At 37.6% G+C, this 22,308-nt stretch overlaps 1 protein-coding gene across 3 annotated transcripts in view; it reads right to left on the minus strand.

Annotated features, from left to right (window-relative positions):
• The window catches only part of R3hcc1l (R3H domain and coiled-coil containing 1 like), an 88,719-nt gene that overhangs the window by 35,025 nt on the left and 31,386 nt on the right, over positions 1 to 22,308 (minus strand). The window contains exon 1 of one of the 3 annotated variants that reach the window (XM_052762252.1): positions 180 to 295. The exons of the other annotated variants lie outside the window; for them this stretch is intronic. The gene's annotated coding sequence lies outside the window, so the exon portion shown is untranslated. Of the gene's footprint in view, positions 1 to 179; positions 296 to 22,308 lie in introns of those variants that run through there. 3 annotated transcript variants of the gene reach the window in all.

Here is a 22,308-nt window from a genome sequence, read left to right on the forward strand (position 1 = left end):
ATTGAACCAAGAAAAATTTAAAGAATGGGTAGAGAGAGGGTCTACTAATCTATTCCATAGCAATCACCAACATTAAAAAAAAAGTAAAATCTGTCATAAAATACTTAATGCAATCATGCATGTAACTAAGGAAAGTAGATCCCCAAAGCCCCATTAGGTCAGACTTTATCAAAACACACCCTTTTGAGAGTCCGCCAATGCCTATTGGACTAAGAGAGCCTTCATTCAGTAACTGATGGAAGCAGATACAGAGATCCACAGCTAAGCACCAAGCCGAGCTCCAGGTGTCCAGTCCAAGAAAGTGAAGAAGGATTCTATGAGCAAGGGGCATCAAGATCATGATGGGGAAACAAACTAGCAGGAACCAAACCAAACTAGCAGGAACTCATGAACTGTGGACCAAAAGCTGTGGAGCCTCCATGGGACTGGACTAGGCCCTCTGCATAGGCAAGACAGTTGTGTAGCTGGATCTGCTTAAAGGGCCCCCTGACAGTGGGATCAGGATCCATCCCTGGTGCATGAGAGGGCTTTTTGGAGCCCACTGCCTATAGTGGGACACCTTGCACAGCCTTGGTGCAGGGGGAGGGGTTTGGACCTGCCTCAGCTGAGTGTATCAGGCTCTGCTGACTCCCCATGGGAGGCCTTGCCTTGGGGGAAGTGGGATTGGGGGGTGGGTTGGAGAGAAGGCTGGGGGGTGGGAAGAGAGAGGGGAGGGGGACCTGTGGTTGGTATGTAAAATGAATAGAAAATTTCCTAATAATAAAAAAAAAGGAAGAAAACACACCCTTTCTTTGGATCTTCAAAACCACTTGCCCTACCTTTCAAGTTTTCTCCTTTTAAAAAAGTAATTTGTCTTAGCTTGAATTTAAAAACAGATTGTGTGAACAGTGATGGCTACTCTGTCCTCATAAAGAATAGCCATCTCCATGTTCCAAAGCTTAGACTTCTGCTATGAAGAATATTTTCAAGGAGGATCTCAAAACGCCACAACTGCCAGGATAAACACACACACACACACACACACACACACACACACACACACACACACACACACACACTCATGCACATACAGAGCCAAGTGTGACAGCTATACAATGAAGCAATTGATTGAGGAATTCTTCCTAGAAAATGATACCTGTGAATCATGATATTGCTGAAAAAAAGAAAAAAAGGTAGGGGAAAAGAGAAAGGTACTGAATTACCATGGTCTAAACATTACACATTTGTGCTTGTGTGTGTGTGTGTGTGTGTGTGTGTGTGTGTGTGTGTTTCACACCAAACTTTGTAAATATACATATTCCTTTGCATCAACAAAACAAAAATACAATGTTGAAGAAAAACATTTTTTTTAAGTTTAAGTCAACCATCCCTAAACTAAAAAACCAAAATTTCAAAACCCAAACCTTTTGGAGTGACATGTCAGCACTCAATATTGGGTTTTGGAGCTTTCAGAATTGTTCCTGGATTAGCAAATGTTCAGCCAGTAAGTCAATATACCAACATTCTAGGAATAAAAAAACAAAAGAACAAAAACCCCACAACCCCCTGAAATTTGAAACACTCCTGCTGCAAAGCATTTCAGACAAAGGAAAGCCAGCCTATAATTAGTCACTTTAGTGACCCACTCTGAGTTTTCTCTGCTTCCAGCAGTAACAAGATAGATCCAAGCAGGAAGAAGGAGAGTGGAGCATGGGGAAACTATGATGAGCCAATGCACACTAGTAATCCCTGACGACCTCCACCATGGTTTGTCAAAGGATTAACAGAAATTTAGGAAAGATTAAATAAACCTTTATCTAGTGCCACTAAATACAAGGAAACATGCTAGGCACATTGGATTATTCTTTTAATTTTCAAACTAGTCCTGTGAAGTATGACAGTCTTAGGACAAAGAGAAAAAAGGGCTACATAACAAACCCATATATATATACCCTCTAATATTCCACAACATATTATTTTAGGAGAGCGATATGAAGAAAGATGGAAAATCTGTCACTCCTGTTCACTCTGCCTTAGATTCCTAAAAAGTCATCTGATCACAATATTCTTGCATCACTGATGACACTCTTGCATGGCAGGATTTGTTTTTGTTGTTGTTGTTGTTGTTTGTTTTTAAGCATAAAAAAATGCCATGATCAAGTATCTCCAGTGATGGTCTTATTTCTGGGTTGCTTTTGTTTTGTAAGATGACACAAAGTCTCACTGTGTATCCTAGGCTGACCTAGAACTTGGTATAGAGCCAAGGCTGACCTTGAATTCAAGATTCTCATGCTTCAGCCTCCCCAGTGAAACCTCCTTATACATTTAGCCTCTCATCTTCTACTATTTATTAGTACTTATTTAGTTAATTTTATCTGTGTCTGCACACACACGTGTGCATGCATGTATGTACTTGTGCACACGCACCGTTGTGCCATGTGGTACCGTGACAGGAATCGGTTCTCTCCTTGCATCATGCGAATCCTGGAACTTGAATCTGGTTGTCAAGCGTGGCAGCTAGCACCCTTACTTGGTGAGGCACCTAACTGAAGCCCCTTTGCTACTTTGAACTCTTACTATCTGGTCCAACACTGTTCATAGATTTTCTATTATTCTGATTGTGGAAGAATATATATTTTTTAAATTTATGTGTATATCTGTGTATACACACATGAACACCACAGCGTACTCATGGAGGTCAGAGTTGATTCTTTCCTTCCATGATGTAGATTCTGGGGACTGACCTCAGGCTGTCAGTCTTCGCAACAACTACCTTTACCCACTGAGCCATTTTGCTGGCCTATGACTTTAATAGTGAGTCGAATTTCAAAAAGGTCTAAGTTTCTAAGGTACATGCATCCTACTTGAAGGGATATAATTAACAGTGTGTCCATTTCAATTAGTAAAGCGCCTATCGGTATATACGTTGGCAAACTTCTGGGCAAAAATGGGCAGATGTGGATTAGCTGAAATAACTTGTAACTCGCTTCTACTGATTAAATAACAGAAGTAATGATAATGAATAGAAGTGAATTTACAAGGAGAGGGTACTGAACAGTATGGACTTTCATCCCCACAGTCCTTTCAATTTAACATTTTATATGGCAGTCAGATACACACAATAAACAAAGAGTACAAAAGAAATGTCCAACTGACACAAAACTGATGGGATTAATCAAGACAAAAAACAATGAAATTATAATTTAGCATCATTTCTCTTGTATAATATTAGAGGGACCAGCCTTAATATTATACATCCCAGGGGCTCAGGAGAGAACTACAAACGGTGAGGACTATTTTCAGGAAAAAAAAATCTCAGCACACAGAGCTCTTAATCTAGTCATTTATTCTTTCAAATCTTCTTCTCCATCCTCCCGTGCCCAGGGAATCCCAGTATATATATGCACTTACAAGCAGTAATCCCTTGGCAGTGTAAAGCCAGGCTTCCAGGGTCAAACGGAGGGGTGATAAGAACCACATAGAGGGGCAGTAATTGTTAATTATCATTTGCAACCCAAAAGGGAAGTGACTAATGGGGAAATGAATTAACTAAAGGCTAAATTCGGGTAATATCTAAGAAGAGGGATCTTATGTGCTCAAACGTGATTGGTAGAAAATGTTAAGAATCTGTAAGTTGCTAGGTCAATGGGAGAAAATAAAACTGCCTTCTTTTTTCCTGTGGCTCCTATCTGGCCAAGGTATCTTCCGTTTTTCTGCAGGTTGGAGGAAAGTGTGCTCAGTCACTAGTCAACCTGTGTACAGCTAGATGCCTCTGGTGATAGTTAAAGGGAGATCTGGAACCAGAGGTAAGATTTGGGAAAGGAGGAAATTAAGCTTAATTGGCACATACGGCAGGCCTTCTCAAACAGGTAGTCTGGACGCTTAAGTCTGTTCTTAGAGAATACTCTGATAAGGTACTTTCCTCGTCTGCGGATGGACCTGGACGGATGCTGCCAATAACGATAATTACAGGGAGGCTTGAACTGGTGGGGTTCTGCCTGTGCATAGCTGTTAGCGCAGAAGGTTATCTAAGAAGAGGGGAAATGGTGCCCAATAAATGATGAAAAAGCTACAACAGCTCACAAGAAACTCATAGCAGAAAATGGCTGATAATCAAAAGCCAAATATCACCAAGGCTCCTTAAACCTCAGCTTGACCTCTGAAAGGCCTTTGGCTTCTTCCAGGTATTAGCTTTGTCATAATCAGCTGAAATCCTACTTTGTATATTTTTGCGGCTTGTAGCACACTTCTAGAATCTGAAGTGAAAAGCAAGATGAAGGCAACAGACAATAAACACAATGATCTGTTTGGAATTAAAAAAAAATCTAACAGAAGATTTACTTCTGTAAAATCTACTCAAAGAAGTATCTGAAGTCTTCCATTTCAGACACAAGGTTAAAGAAAAGCCAAAATGTGATGAGGAAGTTTTAAAAAGAACCACTTCGCATGGAGGGGAAGGCCATCCTATGCATGATTGGGAGAACTAACCGAGGGATGCTTCCTGCCCTCTAGAGGGGTGGAAATGGAGCATCACACCAAACGTTACACCAGAGACCAGCCGCTCTACATAAGGGACATTTTTCTTCCATAGTTCTAAGTGTCTACATTTCTCCAGAATCAACTGGCAGAAATTAAAAGAAGCAACAACTTTAACTCAATGTAAGAAAAAACAAAACAAAACCCTGTATTTCTATATTTTTCCAATGTTATTATTGGGTAATGAGTGTTGTTTCCAGTAAAAACTATACATCTAAATGATTGGCATACACTAGAGAAAGCATTTCTATTTATAACAAAGATGGTCTAATTTTAAGCGTCTTTCATACTCTAAATCAAATTACTATCTCTAATCTGTAACTAGACTATTAGAATCCCCAAACTATATACTTTAAAATTGTATGCTATAGTGAACGGTTTCTAAAACAATCCCTTTTCCTTAATGATCATATATCATAATAATACTATTTCTTAAATCAGAATAGCATAAACTTATATTGTCTATTTCCTACCTAAGAGCTAAATTCAATTGAGCCATAACAAGCAGTATGTTGGTAAATTACCAACAAGCTCACGGTGTATTTCAGAGTATTGGCTGTTTATATCAATGATGTCTATAGTGACTCCTTTGCTCAAGGAATAATGGAAGAGTATATCTTCATTTTTTAAGCTATTCACAATATAGTAGCTAAAGACATGACATTTACATTAGTAGTATTTTCATCGTTGTCAGTCTAGACAATCAATAAGTAAGTAATCAAACCCTGATTTATGGCATCTGTCAATCTCTGTACAGTAAATATTCTTACCGTGGATAATTTCAAGCTACTAATGTGATATCACTGAACACAAATTTGGGAAAATTTGTAAGGATATATACTAGTCTTGAACTATAGAGATGCATGATATACTATAACTTCCAGAGCACGGATCGTAAGCAGTTGTTACATTTTAAAAATTCAGCATATTTAATAGTAAGCCTACGTGCTTGGATATGGGACCTGAGGAGGTGGCTCAGATGGTCAAGTACCACTTGCCATACACACATGAGGATTTGAGTTCAACCTCAAGCACTCATAAAAGGGAGCGGGGGAAGCTATGCCTGGTGGGCTTGCGTCTGCAACTTCAGGGCCAGAGAAGCAGACAGAAGGATCCCAGCCAGTGTAGCATGGCCAACATGCTCTAGGGCAAGTGAGACTTGTCTAAAAAATAAAGTGGAGAGCCACTGAGGAAGACATCTGAGGTCAACCTCTGGCCCCCACACTTGAACACACAAAACCTCCCATCCAGGTATTTACTCACCGCATATGATTTCTTACTTCCGCTCAGCTTTTCCCCATACAGTTTAGCTTTTTTTTTTTTAAGCTTTTTTTAATGTTGAAAGAGCTCTTATTAACTTAATTGAAGAAAAGAATTAGTTATTCTACATTTTGCAGCTTATTTACTCCAGAAAGACTAGTAACATTCAATTCTGTTCAAAATTACATTTTCTAAAAGGGATAAGAAGTCAGATTCCTTTTTGATAGACAGCAGCCAATTACTAAATTTTATCTTTGAAGCAATTCTGACCATATCATTTTCTCTGTAACTTATGTACATTGGGACTATACTTCAGCACCTTTCCAACTGCTTCTACTGTTTTAAAGTTCTCTTGAGAAAAAAATGTTAGTAACTTTAAGTGCCTCTCTGATCTATCTTCAGAAGAACATAAATAACACAAACAAATCAAGCTTTAATGTTTTCACAACAGGTCCACACTGTTTGTCCTATATCTGTCATCTGAATATACACAGCTCTTCAATCAACAACAGGATGTTAGCCCTTTAAATACTCAATAGACAACCATGAATTGACTAAATTCAGGATTTAAAAAGGCTCAGACTATCTAATATTTGAAAGAAATGACCCAATGGGTGTGCGAACTATGCTTTGAGAACAAATTCTCTAATGTTCTATATTACTTTGTTGGTTCATATAAATGTACCATAACTACCCCATTTACATTATCTCAATTTTTTATGGGGGGCATCTCAATGTTTATTTCAGGTTGGCCTTGAACTCACTAGATAGCCTAGACTGGTCTCAAATCGAAATCCTGTCTCAATCTCTCTAGTGTTAGGATCACAAATGTGCCACCATGCTTACCTGTATCAACTTTTTATTAGCAAGGTTTGAACTGAAAACCTACAGGTAAGTTCTAAAAGTTAAAAACAATACAAAATGTTCATATACTCTTTATCTAATTCACCTACAGTCAATACTTCACCACGTGTGCTTTATCATTTACAGTAACACATGGCCCTTCTTTCTGTCCTACTTCCTTCCCTCCCCTAGGCTGAATGTTCCCCCCCCCCCCCAACTGTTTGAGAGCATTTCGCTAAATCTGATGGTTTTAATATGACCCAGTTTTTATGAGGGCTGGCTGCAAAATGATGATTTTTCCATCAAGTAGAAGTCACTCCACATTTACCACTCAGGCCAGAGCACTTTTCTGAAAACCAAACCAAACCATGTATCTTAGCTCACAACACATGCTAAGATTTCTTAAGCTAAAAACACAATACTAAAATCCCAGCAGCTGTGGTTGGACAATACAGGAAATTTCCACCTGAAAAACATTTTCTAACTTTTGCAAAATCAAGGATTATTATCTTATCTAATGTTCCATTTGTAAAAGAAAAAAAGGGCATGTCTCCAAAAGTTATATGGTCCCTTCACTAGATACAACAAGTGCCCTTTTTCTGTTCCTTTCTGAAAAAATCCTAGACCTAAGATGCAACAATTAATACAAACCAGATGTCTATTTCTTTCTTTCATTTTTTTTAGCCATGTCAAATTCCTTTGAAAATGAGGCAAAGTACAATCAATTCATATTAATAAACAAAGATATGAGGGTAAGAGATGAAAATATTCTTAATTGAAAATACTTCCACAATAGGTTTATTTCAAATCAATTTTCTGAAGACTAAGTTTCATTAACTTTGTTAAAAATTATGAAATGTTTTAGAATAAAGAAATGTCTCAAGAAAGATACATAGCGAGTTCTGACTCTGGCATCCTCTTAAGCATTCTTTTAAAAAAGAAAGAAACCCAATGTAGTATATTTACATAAAGGGTACACTACCAGACTACAATTGTCACATAATAAAATGCCAATGCAGCTGTCTTGAATACAAGATTCAGGTGGTAGACGGAAAGTCCTACATCATATGGGACTCATTTTAACAGATGTGGTACTTCAAAACAGTGGGAAAATAAGAACACTCCCTGGCTATTCACTTGGTTTACCTTTCTGTATATTCAAGTGAGTTTAGTCTATAGCTATCAAGGTTACTGTATAACACAGTCGGTTATTATTTTTTTTTATTTATTTACAGATGGGTTTAATGCTCCTTGAAAACTTGGTAGACCTCATCTGTAGCTGTCAGGAATAATTTTGAGTACACAAAGCCCTATTTGAGTCTCTCTTGCTGACTCTTCTTAACAAACAGATGTTTAGTGGTATTGGAATGGAGTCTAGGGCCACAAACAGGACAAGTAAGTGCTCTATCACTGACTGCACAATGATCAAATGTTCAAAATTAAATGAATTTAGAGTGTTTTGGGCACGAATCACCTGTGTTGTATCCTATATTTTACTGCAGCCTTTGTTCTGAACACACAACATGCACACTCTGCACTAAACACACCAGTAAGGCACACATACTACTGCATGTTATGAATGACAATATTTTGACTGTACTACAAAGTTTTCTGTTCTCATAGAAACAATGGCTTAAGCACAGAAAACAAAGATCTAACTTTCTTATTCTCATTCCTCAGCATGCATCAAATTACTGTATCTTTGTACTGTGTTAGAATGTTTTATTCTAAAAATTACTGTTTGAGTTAACTTGATGTTATTTTAAAAAAAATCACTGCATAAATTTTGACTTGGTATTCAGAGTGGAATTTCCAACAATTTCTGAAAATAACCCAAAACATACTTCTGTTATTTAGTACTATGTGTTTATGTGAACTGACAATCTCAGCATTGATGTGGTTGTCTGAAGGAGAATGGCCCCTATAGGCTTATAGGTTTGAATGCTTGGGCACCAGGGAGTGACTCTATTTGAAAGGATTAGCAAGTATGGCCTTGTTGGAGGAAGTGGGTGTGTGAAGGGGGAGAGTTTGGGGTTTCAAAAACCCAAGCCAGTCCCAGTGTCTCTCTTCTCCTGCTGCCTGTGGATCCAGATGTAGAACTCTCAGCTACTTGCCCAGCATATGTCTGCCTGCATGTCATCATGCTCCCCACCACAATAATGGACTAAACTTCTGAGACTAAGCAAGCCTCAACTAAATGGTTCCTTTCATAAGAGTTGCCTTTACCATGGTGTCTCTTCACAGCAAAAGAACACCGACTAAGACAACTGACAATGATAAATTATTAATAAGTTCTTAAAAAACACTGTAGATGCGCTATCTCCTGGAATATCAAATATTCAGCCAAGATTTAATTATTTAAAAAAATCTTTAAGATTACATTTATTTATTTATTCATTCATTCATTCATGTGTGGTGGAGAGTACTTGCTTGCTCCAGTGCTGATGTAGAGGTCAGAGGACAACTTGCAGGAGTTGGTTCTCTCCTTCTACACTAGGGTCCCAGGGATTGAACTCAAGTCATCAAGCTTGGTTGCAGTCACCTTTACCTGGGCCCACAGACTTAATTCTTTATGTGAAAATAAAAACGGCCCACACAGGCCCACACATTTGAACACTTGGTCCCTGGTGACTGATGCTGTTTGAAGAGGCTATGGACCTTTAGGAAGTGCAGCCTTGCTACAGAAAGTAGATCACTGAGGCAGGTTTTGATGGTTCCAGCCTCCCCCTATTTCCAGTCTCTCTGCTTCCAGTTGAGATGTGATCTCCCAGCTTCCTGTGCCAGCCAATTGCTGCCATGTCTCCCCCACCATTATGAACGCTCCCCTAGGGAACCACAATAAACTCTTTCTTCCCTAAGTCCCTTTTGGTCATGGTTTTTGAACACAGCAACAAAAAGTAACTAATACATGCATATGGCCAAAGCTACATAAAAACTCCTCAGGCAAAAAGAGTTTATAAAGTAGAAAAATTTAAAGAGTTCTGCACAAATCTATTCTATCTGAGAAATGATAGAACAGAAGACAACAAAAAGGGTGCCATCAGACTATTACATATTGACTGTGCCAAGAATATATCGCATATCCTTTATTTTCCTTTTGTTTGATTGATCCTGGAGATGGAGTCCAGGGTCCTGTGCATGTTAACATGTGCTCTACCAGTGAGATACACCTACACACTCCATTCTTTAATTTTGAGAACCAGCACAGCTAAAATTTACTAAATATGAGGTATAATAAGAAATGTTTCCATTTCTAAAGACTGTTCATGACAACTTTTTTTAAAATTCATAGATAATTCATAGTAATGAGGGGCTGGGAATATAGTAGAGTTGGTAGAATATTTGTCTAGCATGAATGAGCTCCTGGTTTGGATCCTCAGAACTGCAGACACCAGGTGCGGTAGCTCAGCCTGTAATACCAGCACTTGAGAGGCACAGTGCGGGGTCAGTAGAAGGTCACCTTGGTTACACTATGAGTTGCTAGCCAGCCTGGGCTACAGGAGACTCTGTCTTTAAAAATATATGTTGCCGGGCGGTGGTGGCGCACGCCTTTAATCCCAGCACTCGGGAGGCAGAGCCAGGCGGATCTCTGTGAGTTCGAGGCCAGCCTGGGCTACCAAGTGAGTCCCAGGAAAGGCGCAAAGCTGCACAGAGAAACCCTGTCTCGAAAAACCAAAATATATATATATATATATATATATATATATATATATATATATATATATATATATATATGTTGATATAATGAAACTTTAGTGTCCACTTTTAATAGACCATCTTTTAAAAATATTTTCCAGGTACACTTCTTTCAGTTAGCAATAATTTTTCCTAAATGTATATTTCTAAGGAGAATTATCTACACTGTTACATATGAAAGAACAGGAAATGAGAGAGAAAAGAATGATGTCAAAGGACTACTTATTTTATACTACATGCATCACATTATTTAAATTTGTTACAACAAGCTTGCAGTATTTTGTAATTAAAAACAAAATCACCGAAATTCAAAGACCATTTTAGTAAAACAGGATAGTACAATAAGGTGGCATAAGAGAAACCAACGGCAATGAACATTCATAAACAGATCTTTACTGAACAAAACTACTGTAGGTAAGAAAATGACGAATGGAAAAGAGAGGGAATGCTTTAACTACTTGGCAGTACAAGAAAACAAGCCGCACATAAATTACTGGATGGTGGAAAGAGCGGCGAGTGTTGCGGAATGCCAAGCAACCTCTACTGGCGGGAGAGTAATCGAGGACTGCACTGACCAACAGGAGCACACGCAGCATCTGAGCAGCTGAAGTGTGCTCAGTCCGAATTGAGAGGTAACCCTCTGGGGTTTCAAAGACTTGGGACATGCATGTGCACATGCGCACACACAACTTAAAGTGTCTCATTATTTTTATGCCGATTATATGTAGGGATGGCAACTGCTTTGGATATACTAGCTGACATAAAACATTAATTTCATGTTTATTTTTATACTTTAAAAATGGTTGGTGGATTTAAAATCATTTACATGTTTCATATTCCTGCCCATGTTATGCTTCTAATGGAACAGCACTGTCAAGATGTTTCCATATTGCTAACCATAAGCAAAGGTAGCCTGTTTTTCCTCTTTGTAGTGTCTACTTCAGCAACACAGTAATACACCAAATTAATTCTGCAAATGCAAAATGATTTTAAATGCAAAAATCTACTCATATTTCATAAAGCCCAAAGTAAGACAAGTTATACAACACGCCCTTGAGATAAAACTGATCAACAACACATTCAGGAGTACTGCTTACCACTTTAACATTATTTCCCTAAAACAGAGGCTTTAACAAAACGTATGTTAGAAACCACAGAAGGCCCTGGATTTAGAATTGTTTCTTTGCACATTCAGAAAGCACTGCCCCTGACTTTACAATATTTTCAAGAGTATTTCTTGCTTTTAGTCAACTTACCAACTGGCAAAACTAGGGATGCACAGGCCCTTCAGGTCAGCAATGTGTATCTCATCTGTAAAGAACTGGCTAAAGGTATCTGGAAAATTAAGTCAGTGTACTTACAAAATGAGAAGTCAGATACAAAATACAGCAACAGACCAAGGGTTTCTGGACTCTAAAATTATTACACACTTAAAGTTTTCACTATTCTCACTTCAAGTAATCATTGTTTTTCCATCCTCGGTTTCATAGTCTGATTAATGGTATTATTCAGCCATTCAAGACACAACTGCAGAAGTCCCTGCCCTTGGCATTATCACAGGTTTGGTCATAAGACTCTTCAATGGCTCTTCACTACCTAGAAACTTAAAATATCCTTCATAGTATATAATCTTATGTAATTTAGCCCCATTGCCCCAACACTTCCCATCTGCTGCTCTAGGTACTCCTAACTTCAGGCTTCATTTGCTATAATTTTGGTAGTATTAGATGTACTAGAAACAAGTCCAATTGTCTTCTACCACCTCCGTGGTTTAAAATATATTATTTTTCCTCAGTGAGATGCTTATTTATCCTCATTCCTCAACTCTTAGCTGAAAAATAGTCACCTCTTTTATAAGGTCATCACTGATTCTCCTTGACAGACCAAGGTCCTATACAAAAGCTGCCAATATATGTTTTTACATGTGCCTTTATTAAAGCAATGAACATACTGTTTTATGGTTGTTTCAATATCTGTCTCTTCAATATAGGGTTAGACATGCAATCTACTTGGCACTAAATTAGTAGATGTTAAATCATGGCAAGAGAAACCTTCCAATGAGTGGTGCTCTCCTCTATGCCACAGCTGATATTTTGGGACCCATTCATGTTTTCATTCCACAAACATCTATTGAGTACTTCTTATATACTAAGTCTCATCTTATCATCTTAGGCACTAGAAACGTTGCAATGAATACAAGGCCCCAAACCTCAAGAAGCAAATATTTCAATGGTGAAAATAATAAACATTTAAACATAAACCACCAATGTGTAAGTGAGAAACATTACATAATAAAGTAAGGATGGGTATGGATTAGTGGGCTGTGTATGGCTGTTTTAGAAGGGGAAACTATGTGGTAAAACAGGAAGAGCACTCTGAATGGTCAACGCCTTAACCCATACTGAATTGAGTCAATGTGGTACACAAATTGTGTGTGTGTGTGTGGGGGGGGACCAGGAAAGAGGAAGAATGAGTGCAGAAGTCCTAAGGCACATACAAGAATGAAGAGCAGAATACATGGAAACAGCAGTTAGTAAGATAGCCAAGGGCCAAAAGAAGTAGGGGTTAGAGTTATGACAGAGCTTTGGATTTTACTTTCAACGTGTTCAGAAACTACTGGAAGGCTTTAGCTGGAACACTATCTGACTGATCTTTGCTAAAGATTTGTCTCCAATACTGAGTACAGAAGGGTAACGGAAGGAGGGAAACCTGCTACTACACTGTTACAGCATGCATAGGTAAACATGGAGGAAGCCACTAGATAAATGACAGACTTTGAAAAGGAGACAGCAAAACAGAGTGAGCTGAGCGGGGGACGTGAAGAGAGGAGTCACTGAGATTTTTGGGATGATTCCTTGTGATATTAGCTACATATATATTAAGATGTGAGGGTTGAAGAAAGAAATAATTAAGAGTCTGATGTGGACATAAATTTGAGTGCCTAACCAGATGTCCTGGTACAGATAAAGAAATAATGAGAAATTAGTCTAAAGCTCCAAGGACAAGGAAGAATTGATGGTGAACATTTGTGAATAATCACCACCAAGATCCAAACCACAGAGTAAGATAAGAGCACCTAGCAGTGGCAAATACAGTGGAGGATAGATAAGCAAGCCATGAGGGAACTCATCCCTAGAGCTGAGGACAAGGAGGTACTACCATCAAAGGAGGGAGAGAGAGCACAGAACACAAAAAGGAGCATTAGTATCTCCGAAGGCACAGAAAATACTTTTGTGTTAAAATACTAACAGGAAGCACTGAAATGTTTCTACTAAATTTGGCAAGATAAAGGTTGTTGGTAACGATGGAACTGCTTCAGTGGTGCTGAAAAGGGAGTGCCTCACTGGAAAGGGTTAGAAAGTGCACAGAGGTAAGAATGCCCAGTGGGAAGGGATACATAGAATGTAAACAGGGGTGAGATGGCTAACCTCGAAAAGGGTATAAATAGGCTTTGGGTCCTCAAACAAAACGTTAGCAATGGGGAATGTTAAAAATTCTAATAATACCTGCTTCATCTTATTTTTGTTAGAAACAGAAATGTTATAAAAAATATAATATTCTATATTGTTCAATTATCCACCAAATGACAATTAAAATCTCAGTATTTGTACCTAACAAAATCTACATAGTCAAAATCTTGTAAAAAATATTCTTGGCTAAAAACCCCATTTATAAATTCACTATTTCTACAGAGCGAGTTCACATCTCTGGAGTACTGAGTGACCAGAGAGCTATTAACAGTCAACCTGCAGCTTTTATATAATGCTCAGTAATCTGATGATCAAACCAGACTTCAAACACTTTATACTTCGTCACTGAAGGCTACTATACAAACAATGAGGCTTCAAGTAGAGGGAATGAGGGTATAACACTTAAAAAAAATAACAACAAAACAGATGGATCCAACTTCTGTAAAAGAGGGTAAGTTAGTTTTAAGAAAAATGTAGAAATAACAAAATAAAGACTATATATGATAAACCTACCGCCAACACTATACTAAATGGGGAAAAATTGAGAGCATTTCCTCTAAAGCGTGGGAGAGGATAAGTGTGCCTAATCTCTTTTATTTAATATACTGCTCAGTAAGAGCATAAAGATTTAAAGAAGATAAAACGGGTACAAACAAGAAAGAAATCACATTAACCCTATTTGCAGATAACACGATCCTATACTTAATTTTTTATACTTTCTTACTTATTTACCATATGTATGTACAAGTACACACTCATGCCATGGCACACAGGCAGAAGTCAAAGGACAACCAGAGGAATAACAGCGTGGTTCTCTCCTTCCATATCTGAAAACTGAACTAAAGTTATCATCTTGGCAGCAAACACCTTTACCTGCCGAGCCATCACAGGGACCCCATGATGCTATGTTTACACAAACAGTGGAGGTAGGGCCCTAAAGACTCCACCATTAATCTCTTAGAAACCGATAAACACTTTTAGCAAAGCAACAGGATACAAAAATCAACATGCAAAAATCAGTTTTTCTACATACCAATAATGAACTTGCTGAGAAAGAAATCTAAGAAAAAACTCTAACAATAGCTTAAAAAAAATGGAAATAAATGTAACCTAAGGGGTAAAAGATCTCCACAATGAAAACTTTAAGAGACTGTAAAAAGAAATTGAAGAAGACATTAGAAGATGGAAAGACCTATATGTTCATGGACTGGCAAAATTAACATTATGAAAATGACTATACTGTCAAAAGTAATCCACAAGATTCAAATGCAATTTCAAGCAGAATCCCAATAATATTCTTCAAAGAACTTAACAAAAAAATCATAAAATTCATATGAAAGAATAAAAGACTCCAAACAGCCAATAAAAGACTCCAAACAGCCAACGCGAGTCTAAAAAGAAATAGCAGTGCTGGAAATATGACAATATTGGACCTCAAACTGTATTACAGAGCCATAGTAACAAACAGCAAGACTGTACAGATGTAAAAACAGACATGTGGACCAATACAACAGAAGACCCATTTATAAATGCATACAACTACAGCCATCTAGAATACATACTGGAAAAAAGCCTATTCAACAAATTGTGTTAGAAAACTCAATTTCTAGTGCCCTTTGGGTATACACCCAGGAACACATAGATGGGTCACATGGTAATTTTATTTTTAGTTTTTTGAGAAACTTTTACTCTCATTTCCACAGTGGTTGCACAAGTTTATGGTCCCACCAGCAATGTATTAGGTGTTCCTCTTTCCTACATCCTCACCAACATTTATTAGCACTGTTCTCTTGATAAAACTAGGTATCTCCCAGCACAAAACAAAAATAAATAAATAAACAAACAAATAAATAAATAAATAAATAAATAAAATGGATCAAGACCTTAAATTAAGACCTTAACTATAAGAAAATACTTCAAGATACAGACAAGGTAAAGACTTTCTGAAAAGGACTCCAAAAGCACCGGGAATAATTGCAGGAATTAACAAATGGGATTACAAGAAATTGAAGTTTCTGCACAGCAAAGTAAACCATTAGAGTGAAGAGACAATCTGTAGAATGAAAGGAAAAAAATCTTTGCCAACTACACAGCAGATATCTAGAATATATAAATATCTGCAAAAATTAAACACTAAAAATAAAACATCCAATCAATAAATGGGATAATGAACTGAACACAGTTCTCAAAAAAAAATGCAATGGTCAATAAATACATGAGTAAGTGTTCCACATCCTTAGCCACCAGAGAAATGCAAATTAAATCTGCCCACAGATACACCTAGGTTAGAGTAACTGAAAACAAACCAAAACAAAACCCACCAAACAACAAATACTGGTGAGAATGTGGGAAAAGAAGAACCCTTATACACTGCTGGGAGATGTAACTTGTGCAGCCACTAAGGAAATCACGATGGAGGTTTCTTATAAAACTAAAAAGAGAACTACCATGACCCAGGGGTACCACTATATACCCACAGGAAAGTCAGCAGACCATAGAGACCTGCACATCTATGTTTATTGTCACACTATTCACAGTAGCTAGGAAATGGAACCAGCCTAGCTGTCTAGCAAAAGATGAATGAATAAAGAAAATGTGGTACTTATACAGTAGGGAATTGTCTTCAGTTGTAAAGAAAAAAAAATTATGACATTTGCAGAAAAATAGATGGAACTAGAAATCATTATGTTAAATGAGTAAGCCAGATACCATAAGACAAAATACTACATGGTTTTTCTCATATGTGGAACCTATGTCTACCTGTGTAGTGGGGAGGCCATGAAACTAGAAAGTGTTTCATTAAAGAGGAAGAAGAGATATTAGAGGAGTAGAGGAAGAGTGGGTAATGAAAACAGAAATAAGAAATATTTAGAGGTGGAAGGGAACCAGCAGAGGACAGAGGAATGAATTAGAAAAACCTCTAACAACACATGTATAAAAACGCCATAGTGAAACCCATTACTTTGTATGCTAACTTAAGAAATTAATTAAAAAAGAAATCCACAAGAATTCAAAGGAGAGGCCAGATGGTGGTGGCGCACACCTTTAACCCCAGCAAAGGCAAGCAAATCTTTGAATTCAAGGCCATCCTGGTCTAGGGCTACACAGAGAAGCCCTGTCTTGACAAACCAAAAACAAACAAACAAAACAAAACAAAAACAAGAAAGAGAATTCAAAAACAAGAAAAATATAACAAAGTATAACGCTAACAACAAAAAGGTGAGAACTACAATATTTTGGTAAAATATTAGTCTTATCTTCCAAAGCTCTATTTAGACTCTCTGTACACACTCTACATTTAATTTTTAATTATTGTGTGTGCAAATGTGGTGTGCAGATGCCATGGTGCAAGCATAGAGGCCAGAGGACAACTTGTAGTAGTTGGTTCTCTCCTTCAAACATGTGGGTCCTGGGGACTCACTAGGTCAGCCTTAGTGACAGGTGTCCTTACCAGCTAAGCCATCTAACCAGTCCCAATCTTTAAACTGTAATGAAATACACATTATATTTGCCTGTAGAGTATGTTACTTACACATTTTGAATGTTGCAGGACACTGTTAACTTACACATCTTGTTGAACACTGGAGAACAGCTTACACGTTACTGAATATTATAAAATGCTGTAACTTGCATATATTATTGAATATATTGGAGGATACTGCTAACTTACACACATCATTGAATATTGTAGAGTATTATTACTTTACAGTGGAATATTGTAGAATTCTGTTAATTTACACATTGTTGAATAACAGACTAGCATCACCGCAATTTTACATTCACTGAACAATTAGTCCTTGTTTGCCTCTTTCTACAGTCCTTGGCAACTAGTCTACATTTGCTTCTTTATATCTGTTTGATTTAGATACCTCATGTAAGAATAATCACGTAGTGGGATGGAGAGATGGCTCAGAGGTTAAGAGCACTGGCTGCTCTTCCCGAGGTTCCTGAGTTCAGTTCCCAGGAACTACATGATGGTTCACCACTATCTATAATGAGATCTGGTGCCCTCTTCCAGTATGCAAGCATGCATACAGGCAGAATACTGTATACATAATAAATAAATCTTAAAAAAAAAATCATGTAGTGTGTGTCATTAGGAGGAACTCCTTCCTCTTGAAGGCTGAATTATATTCCACTATGTATCACCACACTTTCTTTGTTCATTTAGCTACCAATGAACGGTCAGGTTGCATTCACATCTTTATTTTGTGAATTATGCTGCAATGAACATAAGAAAAGATACTGCTTCAAGATACTCTTTTCAATCTTTTCTAATGGTACCTAAAAAGTGAGTACTTGCTTATAAAGTAATTTTATTTTTTAGTATTCTGAAGAATTTCCACACTATTTTCCATTACAACTGCACCATTTTACAATCTTACCAACAATGTGAAAGGGTTCCAATTTTCCCACATCATGGCCCACTTCTGTTCCAGATTTGGTTGTTTTTACAGTAGCTATCCTAACAGGTGTGAGATAATATATCATTGTAGCTTTGATCTGCATTTCCTGTTGAACATCTTTTGCACATATTTTATGGCCACTTAAGCATTTTCTTTGGAGAAATATACATTCAGGCCTGTTCCTCATATTTTAATCAGGCTATTTGTGATTGAATTACTGGGATTCCTTATATTTTCTGGATATTAACACCTCTGACACATAGTATGCAAATATATTCTCCCATTCTGCAGGCTGTTTTCACTCAGCTGTTTTCTCACTATGCAGAAGTTTCAAAGTTTAATAGAATTTATAAAATACCATTAATAAGACACTGCTATTTATTTTTAACCTATTTTATTTAGTTTTTTATTTAAAAATTCTTATAATTTAAACTGAATTTATCCATTAAAGTTGACTTCAACTCACTATCAGTTAGAAAAAATTTTAAGAGCATATTCATATCAGAAACTTACACAAGTACAGAAAATACCTCTATTTCAAATGGTTTGGAAGTCTAGTTGCAGTGCAAAATAGAAGGTAAAGTAATGCGTAAGTTAAAAAAAAAAATCATACTGTATCACCTGATCAGAAATCTTACTCAACAAAGTAAAAAAGAAATCAGAACTACACGTAGTCTTTTTTTTTTTTTTTTTTTTTTTGGTTTTTCAAGAGTTTTTCCGTGTAGTTTTGGGGCCTGTCCTGGATCTTGCTCTGTAGACCAGGCTGGCCTCGAACTCACAGAAATCCGCCTGGCTCTGCCTCCCGACTGCTGGGATCAAAGGCGTTCGCCACCACCGCCCGGCCATATGTAGTCTTCTCTACCTTGGAAACCCTCTCCTCCCAGTATCAGATATAAACACCATATATGCAAATTTGAACAAGAAGGAAGCACAAGAAATAGACTTTTCTGTTCTATACTAACATAAAAAATTATAACTCAGAGCAGAAAGCCAGGACGTGATTAAATCTATGAACTCTGTTAATGAAGCACAACTGATTCCCCTAGTTTTCTTAAGGCATACTCTGTAAATGCACTTGCACTTTCCCACTTGAAAACACAAAATTCCTATCTCCATTTGAGGTTCCTATTTTACTTCTCTTCAAACCAGACTCTACAAAATATGTATCACAATTTTAATTAACACAATAAGACAATAATCTGTTAAGAGTATGTGAAAAAGTTACTTCAGTGTTTCTCTTTAATGCACTGGACCTTTAACTGGGCTGAGGAGAAATAAGTCAGGTAGACAATCATTTAAAATCCTTTCTCAAAGGCATAAAAAATGAGAGTCACAAGCAAGAAGCAGAAGGAGACGTCAAACAGCTGCATTCACACTGCCAAACTGGGCCACATATAAGCCAACATCTATTCACTGTGAATAACCCTCACACAGGATACCTACATTACCACCTCCAGGTACATGACTTTTGTCATTTTCCTTGCCACCTGTCATTTCTTGCTATTCTTAAGCATTTTCAGTTTCTCAATTGTTATGAAATATTCCTTAACACTGTGTGAAGATATGCCATTGTGACTGGTTTAATAAAAAGCTAAATGGCCAATAGCTAGGCAGGATTTTCGGGGCAGAGAGAACACTGAGAAAAAGATAGAGGAACCGCCAGCCAGATATGGAAGAAGCAGGAAAGCAGCATGGGCAGTACAGAGTAAAAGTAATAAACTCATGAAGCAGAAAGTAAATTAATAGAAATGGGTTAATTTAAGTTACAAGCACTAGTTAGGAATAAGCCTAAGCTATTGGCCGAGCATTCATAATTAATAATAAGTTTTTGTGCCAATACTGGGGAGCCAACAGTCCCAACGTAAAAGTCCAACAACAATCTATTGGGCAGTGTAAATCTCACTACCTCCAAATTACATGCAAAATTAAAAAAAAAAACTTTTAAATAAGGATCGGGGTACCTCCCATTACAGCAAGACATATGATATTCACCTTAACTTTATTCTACAGACCTATTTTGATCACTTATCTGATTTTACTACTCACCTGATGACCTTGGTTGTTCTCACAATAGCATGATTTCACTTAATCCTCTTTAAAACTCCACTATTATTATTGCATTATTACTAGTCCAATTCTAAAAACCATAAAAGAGATGTTATATAATACATCTAAGGCCAAAGAACCAGAAGTACAGTAAAAGATTAATTTGATTGTTCGCACAGATGCTTTGTGGAGTTTTTAGTACTGTTCACTTTTTTTGTTGTTTTTTTGAGGCAAGTTCTTACCATGTACCCTAAATTGGCCTGGAGCCCACTATGTAGCCCAACCTGGCCTCAAACTTGCAATCCTCCTGCCTCTACTTCCCAAATGCTGGGATTATAAGTATGTGCCACTCTGCCTGGCCTTCACTTTAGTCTTCGATACAAGGTCTCATGTATGTAGCCCAAGCTAGCCTCATTCTTCCCTTACTCTTGTGACTATGGGGATTACAGGTGGGCACCACCACACCCAGCTCCACTTTAATATCTGACAATGCTCTGGAAAAGAGGACCGAGAATAACGGTTCCAATTAGCTAATGCCTAGATCATCAGAGGTCCTAATTCACTCTCTTTCTACCTCTAGACAACCTAACAGATAAATCTTCAGAGATCCTTCAAAGCTCAAGGAATACTAGCACAAAGCCAATTTCAACAGACGTTGCTTGAGTGACCAAACCCAGGTAAGGCGTTCTCTACTCCCTGCTGCCACACCAAACCATTAACCTGTCGGACTCCCAATTAGCCCTTGAGCTGCTTGAAAGCAAAACTAAGTCATACTGTTTTTTATATTCTCCATACTTTAGCAGCATTCTTAGCACATGAGTGTCATTAATAATCTGGTCAATAAATGAGTACAAAAGCAAATGTCCCTTAACAAAGCAGTAGCAATTCAATGTTTCATTGAGACTGTGTATGTATGTGCTCACCCATGTGCATGGGCATATATGTGTGTGTGTAGTCAATAAAAGGAACACACATTCTTTAATGACAAATTCTTTGTCACTATATTATTTCTTTGACTCAACTCATTATTTTCCTAGTAAAGCATGTACATGTGATACGTGTTAATTATTTATAGAAACTAAAATCATGTGTAAAGTAATAGTGATGACAAAATTAAACCAGATGCACATTTAAGCCCTTACCCATCAGGGTTCATTCTTGAAAAACACAATTTCATGCCATTATTAATAATAAAGTGCTACTCTGTATTTTTAAAGCACTACCCACTTTTGCATCGAAGTATTGCATAGACTCATTGCAATGATATAAAATAGCATTAAGGCTATGACGGTTTCTGAGCTTGCCACAGGTGTGCATCCGAGGTAACAGCAGGGTAGAAAGAGGGAATGACAAACGCACACATGCACACACAGGAAGTAAATAAATACATGCCAAGAACCCAAGACTGCTGCCTCCAGGAAACTGCATGTACATGACAATGTAATTTCAATTTGTAATGCACCGAGGAAGTGACCAAATGAAGCACTGGGCTGAGTGCTCATCCATGCCATCTCACTGAACCATCATCATCACACAACTCCTTCACAAATGTGCACCTTCAGGAGTACTTTACAAAGGTCACATCTCCCACAAGTTGAAGAATCAGAACTGACACCCTCTCAGCTCTAATACCCAGGTTTGTAATTGCTTGTCCGCTACGCAACCCCAACTCTTGGGCCACCTAACTTTTAACAATGGACAGATGAATATTTGTTTTAAATCCCATCATTTTGAGACTGTCCAGCTTTACAACCCCTGCATATACCTTCCTACCTCAGCCACTGCTATCTGACTCATGAGGGCCACTGATGAAGCTAGAAAGAATGTTCTCATTTGTAAACAAAAAACTGACGGTGGATAATGTATCAATCAATTTTCCAGAATTCTGAAGCGTGACCTTTGCTGGTTTCAAGAAAATTTGTGATTCTACACATCACAAAGCAATTAATCCAAAGATGAAAGACAAACAAATGCCTTAAGTCTAAAGAAAGGCTCTTCAAAGGACAAGTGGGACAAGAGATACATGCTGGACACTAGAGAAGCCAGCAAAAACTCAGCCACAGATCAAATAT

Source organism: Peromyscus californicus, unplaced genomic scaffold (genome assembly GCF_007827085.1).
Source record: "Peromyscus californicus insignis strain IS unplaced genomic scaffold, ASM782708v3 Scaffold_4__1_contigs__length_199733344, whole genome shotgun sequence".
Lineage (NCBI taxonomy): Eukaryota > Metazoa > Chordata > Mammalia > Rodentia > Cricetidae > Peromyscus > Peromyscus californicus.